At 47.5% G+C, this 8857-nt stretch overlaps 2 non-coding genes across 2 annotated transcripts; both read right to left on the bottom strand.

Moving 5' to 3' along the window:
• Positions 1-7241: 7241 nt before the first annotated feature.
• MIR34A-2 (microRNA mir-34a-2) lies at positions 7242-7307 on the bottom strand. The gene has a single exon (NR_129512.1). It is a non-coding gene; the product is annotated as a microRNA mir-34a-2 (primary transcript).
• Positions 7308-8515: 1208 nt separating this feature from the next.
• MIR34A-1 (microRNA mir-34a-1) lies at positions 8516-8581 on the bottom strand. The gene has a single exon (NR_129400.1). It is a non-coding gene; the product is annotated as a microRNA mir-34a-1 (primary transcript).
• Positions 8582-8857: the final 276 nt, after the last annotated feature.

Here is an 8857-nt window from a genome sequence, read left to right as displayed (position 1 = left end):
AACTTGGGCAGTTGGGTGCATGCACCTGACATGTTTTTTGAGCCACTGGGTTTGGAGTTCAAACTGTGTATTCAGCCACACCCAACCCAGCTCTCTCAACCACCAGGCTGTGGGCCAGTTCCCAGTGCTATTTCTGACAAGATGCAGTGCCCTGCATGGAACCTGGGGTTCTCTATTGTTTGTGTCCTTGGAAAGCCCTGGGTTCAGCTGGAGTGAGGATTTTGATCTGACTCTGCCCTCCTCACCTTGACCTCCTTGGGAAGCAGGTGCCCAGTCCTGAACTTTGATGCAAGATGGCAGAGGTCTTGTGATCTGCAGCCTGAAGCCCTGTGGAAGGCTATTGGGCAGAAATGGCTACACAATTCCTGGGACCCAGGGCAAATAAAAACATGGGGCCCTTGTCCAATCCTTAGATAAGTCAACACAGTGACAGCCCAGATGCAGAGCCTTCTAAGCCCACGTGACTATACAGGTCACGTGCCCAGGAAGCCGACTCCGATGTTACGGAACTGCAAAGAGAAGAGTAGCAGGTCACAGAGTCCAGGGCACAGTGACGCCTGCAGAGGCCCTGAGTCATCATGAGGCCTCTGATCTAAACCATGTGGAAGCTTCTAGACTGTGACTCGGGAGGGTCTTTTTATTCAAATTCTATGCTGTTAAGTCTTATCTCACCTCTCCTCTCCTAACCAGATTGCATGTTTTACATTGAGTAAGTGACTTCAGAGAAAGACAACTCTGATTCAACATTACTAATTTAGAAACAGAAAAAATCATCCGTGATTTCAATTTAGTTATTAAAATTAGACTAAGAAATGGTTTTGTTTTGCAACGATGCAACATCAAGAATCCTGGGAATGAGAAGAGATGTACTAGCCTGAACAACCTCTACAGAGTACTTTAATACCACGCCCCCCTTCCCCCCCCCCCCCCCCACCCCCACCCCACACGCCCCGTGGGGCGCATATACTTGCCTGAGAGAGGGAAAGTAAGAAATCACCCCCCAGGGGAGATGGCCACACAGCAATCACTTCTCTTCCATTCTTCTCTAGGATTCTGGGCACACACATAAATGCACCTGGTGTGTATTTCAAGTCGCCCGGTCCAGGACTCGAACTGTGCAATTGGCTACATAGAATCCAATTATCTTAACCCCCACACCACTGGCTCTCCCCTTCCTTTGCTCTGACATTTCTAGTTCTAACAAAGGAGGAAGAAAGGGGTTTTCCAAAGTGGCTCCTGATAACGCCAAGCTCTGGCGGATGTTGGACAAAATGAGAGGCACATGGAATGAAGAGTGAGGCCATCCCTCTGCCCACTCCCTCCCCCTCCTTCTACACACAGGGAGGGGTATCAGAGATCGTGAGCATTGAACAACAGAATGGATTCTGGAGAACCCACGCAAAACGAGACCTATTGAAAAGGTTAAACAGCGGGACCAGTAGTTGGTGTAATGGCTATGTCACTGGACTCTCATGTAGTCCACTGTGGTTTGAGTTCCAAACCCAATGGCTTAAACTCACACTGGAGTATGTGCGTGCGTGTCCAAGATCCCGAGAGAAGAATGGAGAAGGGATTGTGGTGTGGCCATCCTCCCTGGGGGGTAACTTAGTGCTTCTGTCTCTCTGTCTCTGTCTTTCTGGTCAGTGCACGTGCTCTATAGCAAAAACCTCTCAAAAAGAAAAAAAAAAGAAAGAAAAAGAAAAGAAAGAAAAGGTTAAACAGCTCCTAGGATAGAGGGAAATGCTGAGGCAAAGACAGGGACCAGGGAGCTTGGGGGACCCAGGTGGTGGTCAGAACCAACTTTTAAGGCTCACAATGGGGTCAGTGAGCTGCATGTTTTGTCTGTGCCCCTTCTGGATGACTTTCTATTAGAAAGTTGGAGTCACAGCTAATCTGGACCAGGGGAGGACAGGCATCTTGGAGGAAGGCCCCTGGCTACATCTGGTGGAAGTGGTTCCCTCAAAGACTGAGAAGGTGCTGCTAGGGAGGGGCTCAGAGGCTGGGCAGTGAAAATACCTGATGCTCATATAGTCCTCGGGCACCCCTGCTGGCACCCTGCCAACACCAGGCACTACCCAGATGCTGGTTTAATACTTTCATTCTGACTGGATTCCTCATCCCACCCACCAGTTTAACCACTGATCCGAAGACAGCCCAGGAAGCGTGGCAAAGGTCACTTACTTAAAAAAAAAAAAAAAGTAAGAGCTACAGTTTACAAATTTTGCATGTATACAAGCACATACTTGGGAAACAAAAGAATTTGATTTTAAATATTTTAGGAAATTATAATTGTGTAAATTCTCATCTATACTTCATTTTATGATTGGGAAAACAGAATTGTATTGCAATTACGTCTCACTGGTGTGTGATCAGGGCTCATACTGGGTCTTAAAGTCTTTTTCTTCTTGGTGGAGGGAGACAGAGAGAAATGAGCATCCTCTACAAGGTCCCCTTCTTCCAGTCCTGCAGCCCATAGGACCCTGGAGTGCTCGGCATGTTTCAGGCTGACCTATTGGGTCAGGGATTGGAACTGTTCCTAGTGGGTTTTAAGAGTCCTGTAGGGTCCCCTCCAACCATATGGCCTAATGAAGGAATAACACGATTTTGCAAATCATTTGTCAGAAGGGCCCTTAATCATTTGAAGAAAGCATATTCTTTAAGGGCACTGAGTGCTTAGATATGTTCAAATATAAGCATAGTCATATGTGAATATGTATGCATATTATGGTTTTTAACAGACTTTTCATTTGGGAATAATTTTAGACTTACAGAAGAGCTGCAAAGGACAGTACAGAGAGTTCCCTCATACCCCCCCCCCGCCCCGTTTCCTCCAGTGTTAACATCTTACACAACCATGGTACATTTGTCCAAACTAAGAAACTAACACTAGAGTTTTACTTTGAACTAAAGACTATTTTGGACTTTAACAGTTTTTCTACTCACATTCTTTTTTTGTTTCAGAATTCAATACAGGATATCACACTGCTGTTAGTCAAAAGTAAATACTTCTGTTTTAACATTTTATTTTAAAATAATCATAGACTTACAGGAAGTTGGGGGGAAGAAAGTACAGAGATCCCATGTACACTTCACCCAGTCTACCAGATAACATCTTGTATAATTATATGGGTTGAGTATCCCTTATCTGAAATGCTTGGGATCAGAGGTGTTTTAGATTTTAAAGGATTTTGGAATATCCGCATATACATAATTAAGCAATCTTAGGGAGGCGATCCAAGTCTAAACATAAAATTAATTTATGCTTCATATATACTTATACACATAGCTTGAAGGTAATTTGACACAATATTTTTGTATTGCATCATTTCAACTGAGACTTGTTGTACAAGGTCAGGTGTGGAATTTTCCACTTGTGGTGTCACGCTGACACTCAAAAAATTTCAGATTTTGGAGTTCAGATTCTGATTAGGAATGTTCAACCTGTACAATATATAAATTACAAAACTAATATTGGTACAATCCACAGGCATATTAAATATATATGCAAATATATTTTTAATCAAATATATTTTTTAAGAGAGATTTTTGTTATAGGGCGCATGTGCTCGCCAGAAACACAGAGAGAGACAGAGAGACAGAAAGTGAGAAATCACCCCCTAGGGGGGATGGCCACGCCGCAATCCCTTCTCCTCCATTCTCCTCTCAGGATTTTGGGCACATGCACACATGCACCTGGCGTGAGTTTTAAACTACTGTGTCTGGGACTTCGACTGTGGTCTACTATATGGGAGTCCAGCAATGTTACCATCAGGCCATCTGCTGGTCCCCAATCAAATATATTCTTTTTTTGGACAGTTTTTTCTTATTGGGCACGTGCGCTCGCCAGAAAGACAGAGAGGGACAGAGAGACAGAAAGTGAGAAATCACCCCCCAGAGGGGATGGCCACACTGCAATCCCTTCTCCTCCATTCTCCTCTAGGGATCCTGAGCATGCATGCGCATGCGCCCGGCGTGAGTTTAAGCCATTGGGTCTGGGACTCGAACCGTGGTCGACTACATGGGAGTCCAGCGACATAGCCATTACACTAACTGCTGGTCCAATCAAATATATTCTTAAACTTCATTTTGCCTCACAGTCAAGATCAAATACTTTCTCCCCAAAACACAAAATTTGCACTTAGCTCCCTTAGCTTTAAACTCAAAAACAGCAATAAAATTTTTTTCTTTTTTATGGATAGGATTTATTTTATTTTTGCTATAGGGCGCATGCACTCGCTGGAAAGACAGAGAGAGACAGAGAGACAGAAAGTGAGAAATCACCCCCTAGGGGGGATGGCCACGCCGCAATCCCTTCTCCTCCATTCTCCTCTTGGGATCTTGGGCACACATGCACACGTACCCAGCGTGAGTTTAAGCCACTGGGTCCAGGACTCGAACAGCAGTCGAATACATGGGAGTCCAGTGACATAGCTATTACACTAGTTGCTGGTCCCAAATAAAGCAATAAAATTCTCAATCCTTCTCTCTAACCCTCCAACCACTGCATAGAATCTGCCCATACCTTCCCCAAAGCCATCAGCTACAGGTCTGGATGATCTGAATGTACTGGGCCTTGAACTACTTAATTTATGGCTTGTGTGTGTGTGTTTGTTATGTATGAGAGGCCCCTTCTGTTCTAATCCAGCCTAAAATCATTCCCATGGAGTGACCACTGGTCCTCCCAATTTCTGGACTTTTAGAAATTTAAAAGAGCTAGATATATGAGGGGATCGTCAAAAAGTTCATGAAAAACAATGTATTGTGAAAAAACTACGTAAGGATTTCAAAACTTTTTGCACCAATATAAATGTGTACTTTAGTTTCATTGTCTGTCAACTTTTTGAAGTCCCTTCATATATCTAAGTACATTTCTCCTTCTATTATCAGAACTAAAATGACAAAATATACCCTCACTGCTCTGAAGTCTGTAAAATTAAAATACCATGAAGTAAATTAAAATACCACAGACATCAATTTTGTTTTGTTTTTACTTTTATTGTTGTTTTTTTGCATGTGTCTGCTGCAGAGAGACAGAGAGAGAGAGAAGGAGGGAGGGAGGTGGGGGGGACTGGCAACACTGCTATCCCTTGTCCTCCATTCTCCATTCAGGATTTTGGGCATGCACACGTGCCTGGCATTTTTCAAGGTGCTGGGTCCGGCCCTTGAACTATGTCAGCTGGCCATATGGGATCCTGCTGCCCCAACCTCCACACCACCTGCTGGCCTGAAGACATCAGTTTTATCTGAAGCAAACATGTCAGCTGTCTCTGTTTCCTTACTCATTATCCAGGAACGTCTATAGGTGAACTCGATCTGAGAAGGACAATTTTCCTTTTTGTGTTGCCATAACTAAAAGTAAAGCTAGATAGGAAAAGAGGTAATAAGTGAATGATTTCACCTGAACTCAAGGTAACAGGCTGGCCGGATCAGACACCACGAGTACTGTCCCTTTCATGTCAAAGTTCAGGACCCTGAATCAATTGGTCGGGGCGGGCAGACATTCTTTATTTCTGAAAACTGGAAAAAATGTAAAGACTTCGGCTCTGCAGTGACCCTAAGTGCTGCTTCAGTCAGAACCCCCGTGAGGAATCCCAGTGCTGGTGTCACTGTGGCCAGCATTCCAGGCATTTCATCAGTCCCACTTCAGCCCACGCCTGGCTCCGCGGTGCTGGGGAATCCAGGGGAGTTTGCGGCTGAGTGGGCATGAGCACGGCCCATCCAAAGTGTTTTACAAAGGGACCTCTCTGAAGCTAGCCCTCGGCACTCAGTGTAGTTAAGGAAAAACAGAACGATTCCCACAGGGATCAGATTTGCTGAAGAGAATCTAGCTACTTGCTCTGTTTGCTCGCTAGTATCAAAAAAGTCTGGCTTAGACCGGAGGAGGGACTTATTGGCTGGAAGGTGTCAAGGTCAAGGTTAGACTCTGATTCCCAGTGACTTTCACAGGGTGGTAAGAACCGAACAGACTGCTCCCCCTTCCAGCACTAGGAAGAACTGTGATGGGTAAGGTAGGGCAGAAAGACAGGGGTGCAGGTGGGCAGCAGCAGGGTGCTGCCCTGGGCACTATCTGGAAGGGGGAAGATGCTGAGGCTGGGAATCACAGTGGGTGCTGTCTTTGGCCTACATCAAAGGTACCAGCACCTCCCACCTTCGGTGCCATGGACCCTGGAGGCTTGTTGTAGTGGGGCCTAAGGACTAAGCACTGACATTGGGCTCCATCCCTTGGGCTTGGGTGGATCTCAGCAAGGACTAGACTGGAACACAACGGACAGAACCACTGAGACGGAGAACCAGGGCACTCGCGGTTCAGTGTCGGAGAGCAGGATGCCAACAGAAGAAAGGCAGGAACCCAAGGCTGGGTAAAGGGCAGCCCCCAGTGGGTTATCTTGGGCTTCCTGGAGGCCAGGGCTGTGCTCCAGACCTGGAGAAGCTACCACTGTGTCGTCCCTTTCCATCCTCTGGTGACTTGGTCCAGTTCCTGTTGCCATGACAATCCAGCTGGCTTCACAGTTCACTGGGCCCAAAGCTGGCATCTGTAGGTAGAGCTGGTGGGACCCAAAGAACTTAACGGAGAGACCTTTCTCATCAGTCACTGGAGCAGAAAATGCCACCACCATTTAATTGCCATTGACATCCCGGGTCTGGCGGTAGCTGAAAAGGAAAATTCTTTGCAAGGCACACACATCCCCCAAAGCCCATACAGGCATTTTCTATGATTGCACTCAAAATCTGTCTCAGGGGAATGGAAAGTGTGTGTTCACGTTCAAGTCTCTGCAAAGCAGGTCTACAGGTCCCATCTCGAAGGGTATGAGCAGGAAGTTAGAAGTGCAGATCCCCGAGTCAGACTGCTTGGGTTCAAAACCTGGCCCTCACTATTAACTGCATCCTTAGTGACATTTTTCTCTTCCTTCTCCGTAAGATGGGGATAATAACAGGCCCTTGCTCATGACATAATACATTCAGAATGCTTGAAACAGAGCTTCGGACTTGCTAAGTGCTCTATAAATGCTGACGACTCTGGTCCCTGTGTGCAAACTTGTCCCAGCCAGAAGCGGCCCACACCCCAGCTCTGTGCCATTTTCCTCCAACACCCACGAGCAGGATGCTCCAGGGGCCCCAGAGCTCATGTCCCCCGGCAGCCCTCACCATCCGGCACGCGGAGCCCACTTGTGATGTCCCACGCCGGTCCGGGCCTCTGGCACCTCTCTCTTCCCTCTGGGCCCAACAACGTGCAGCACTTCTAGGGCAGTATACTTGCTGATTGCTTCCTTCACTATTTCTCACAACAACCAGCTAAGACACTGCCAAAGAAACACTCACAGCTGGCCTGTGATGCCATCCAGACGGGGACCTGCTGGCAAGTGGGAATCTGGAGGGGGAAGAGAGAAGAGAAGGGAGAAGAGAAAGCAAGACCCACGGCAGACCCAAACAGGGCTGGCGCTGCCCTAGTGGGCCGGAAAGAAAGGAAAGGTGCTGTGTGGATCCTGGAGGCACTTCTTGCCCTGGAAGAGAAAAAGTGAGAAAGGCTGGTAGTTTCAAAGTCAGCCTGGTGGCCTGGAAGGAGAGCAGCAGAAGAAAGTAGCACCCAGCCCACCACATCCCAGGCACCATTTAGAGTGTATCCCAGCTCTCTGCAAGAGAATCAGAACCAGGTGTAGATTAAGTTTATGTCAAGGAATTGGCTTACGGGACTGTGGGAGCTGGCTAGGTGAGTCTGAAAGCTACAGGGCTGGCCTGGCAGTTCTGGTGGTCTGCAGGGGGCCCTACTCTTCCTCCTGAGCTTGGCACTCTCTGGACAAGACAATCTTTTTTTTTTTTTTAAGGGTTATTTTTGCAACTTAACGGAGAGACCTTTCTCATCAGTCACTGGAGCAGAAAATGCCACCACCATTTAATTGCCATTGACATCCCGGGTCTGGCGGTAGCTGAAAAGGAAAATTCTTTGCAAGGCACACACATCCCCCAAAGCCCATACAGGCATTTTCTATGATTGCACTCAAAATCTGTCTCAGGGGAATGGAAAGTGTGTGTTCACGTTCAAGTCTCTGCAAAGCAGGTCTACAGGTCCCATCTCGAAGGGTATGAGCAGGAAGTTAGAAGTGCAGATCCCCGAGTCAGACTGCTTGGGTTCAAAACCTGGCCCTCACTATTAACTGCATCCTTAGTGACATTTTTCTCTTCCTTCTCCGTAAGATGGGGATAATAACAGGCCCTTGCTCATGACATAATACATTCAGAATGCTTGAAACAGAGCTTCGGACTTGCTAAGTGCTCTATAAATGCTGACGACTCTGGTCCCTGTGTGCAAACTTGTCCCAGCCAGAAGCGGCCCACACCCCAGCTCTGTGCCATTTTCCTCCAACACCCACGAGCAGGATGCTCCAGGGGCCCCAGAGCTCATGTCCCCCGGCAGCCCTCACCATCCGGCACGCGGAGCCCACTTGTGATGTCCCACGCCGGTCCGGGCCTCTGGCACCTCTCTCTTCCCTCTGGGCCCAACAACGTGCAGCACTTCTAGGGCAGTATACTTGCTGATTGCTTCCTTCACTATTTCTCACAACAACCAGCTAAGACACTGCCAAAGAAACACTCACAGCTGGCCTGTGATGCCATCCAGACGGGGACCTGCTGGCAAGTGGGAATCTGGAGGGGGAAGAGAGAAGAGAAGGGAGAAGAGAAAGCAAGACCCACGGCAGACCCAAACAGGGCTGGCGCTGCCCTAGTGGGCCGGAAAGAAAGGAAAGGTGCTGTGTGGATCCTGGAGGCACTTCTTGCCCTGGAAGAGAAAAAGTGAGAAAGGCTGGTAGTTTCAAAGTCAGCCTGGTGGCCTGGAAGGAGAGCAGCAGAAGAAAGTAGC

This window comes from Tupaia chinensis, unplaced genomic scaffold (assembly GCF_000334495.1).
Source record: "Tupaia chinensis unplaced genomic scaffold, TupChi_1.0 Scaffold000146_1, whole genome shotgun sequence".
Classification (NCBI taxonomy): Eukaryota; Metazoa; Chordata; class Mammalia; order Scandentia; family Tupaiidae; genus Tupaia; species Tupaia belangeri.
This window is presented reverse-complemented; position numbering and strand designations above follow the sequence as displayed.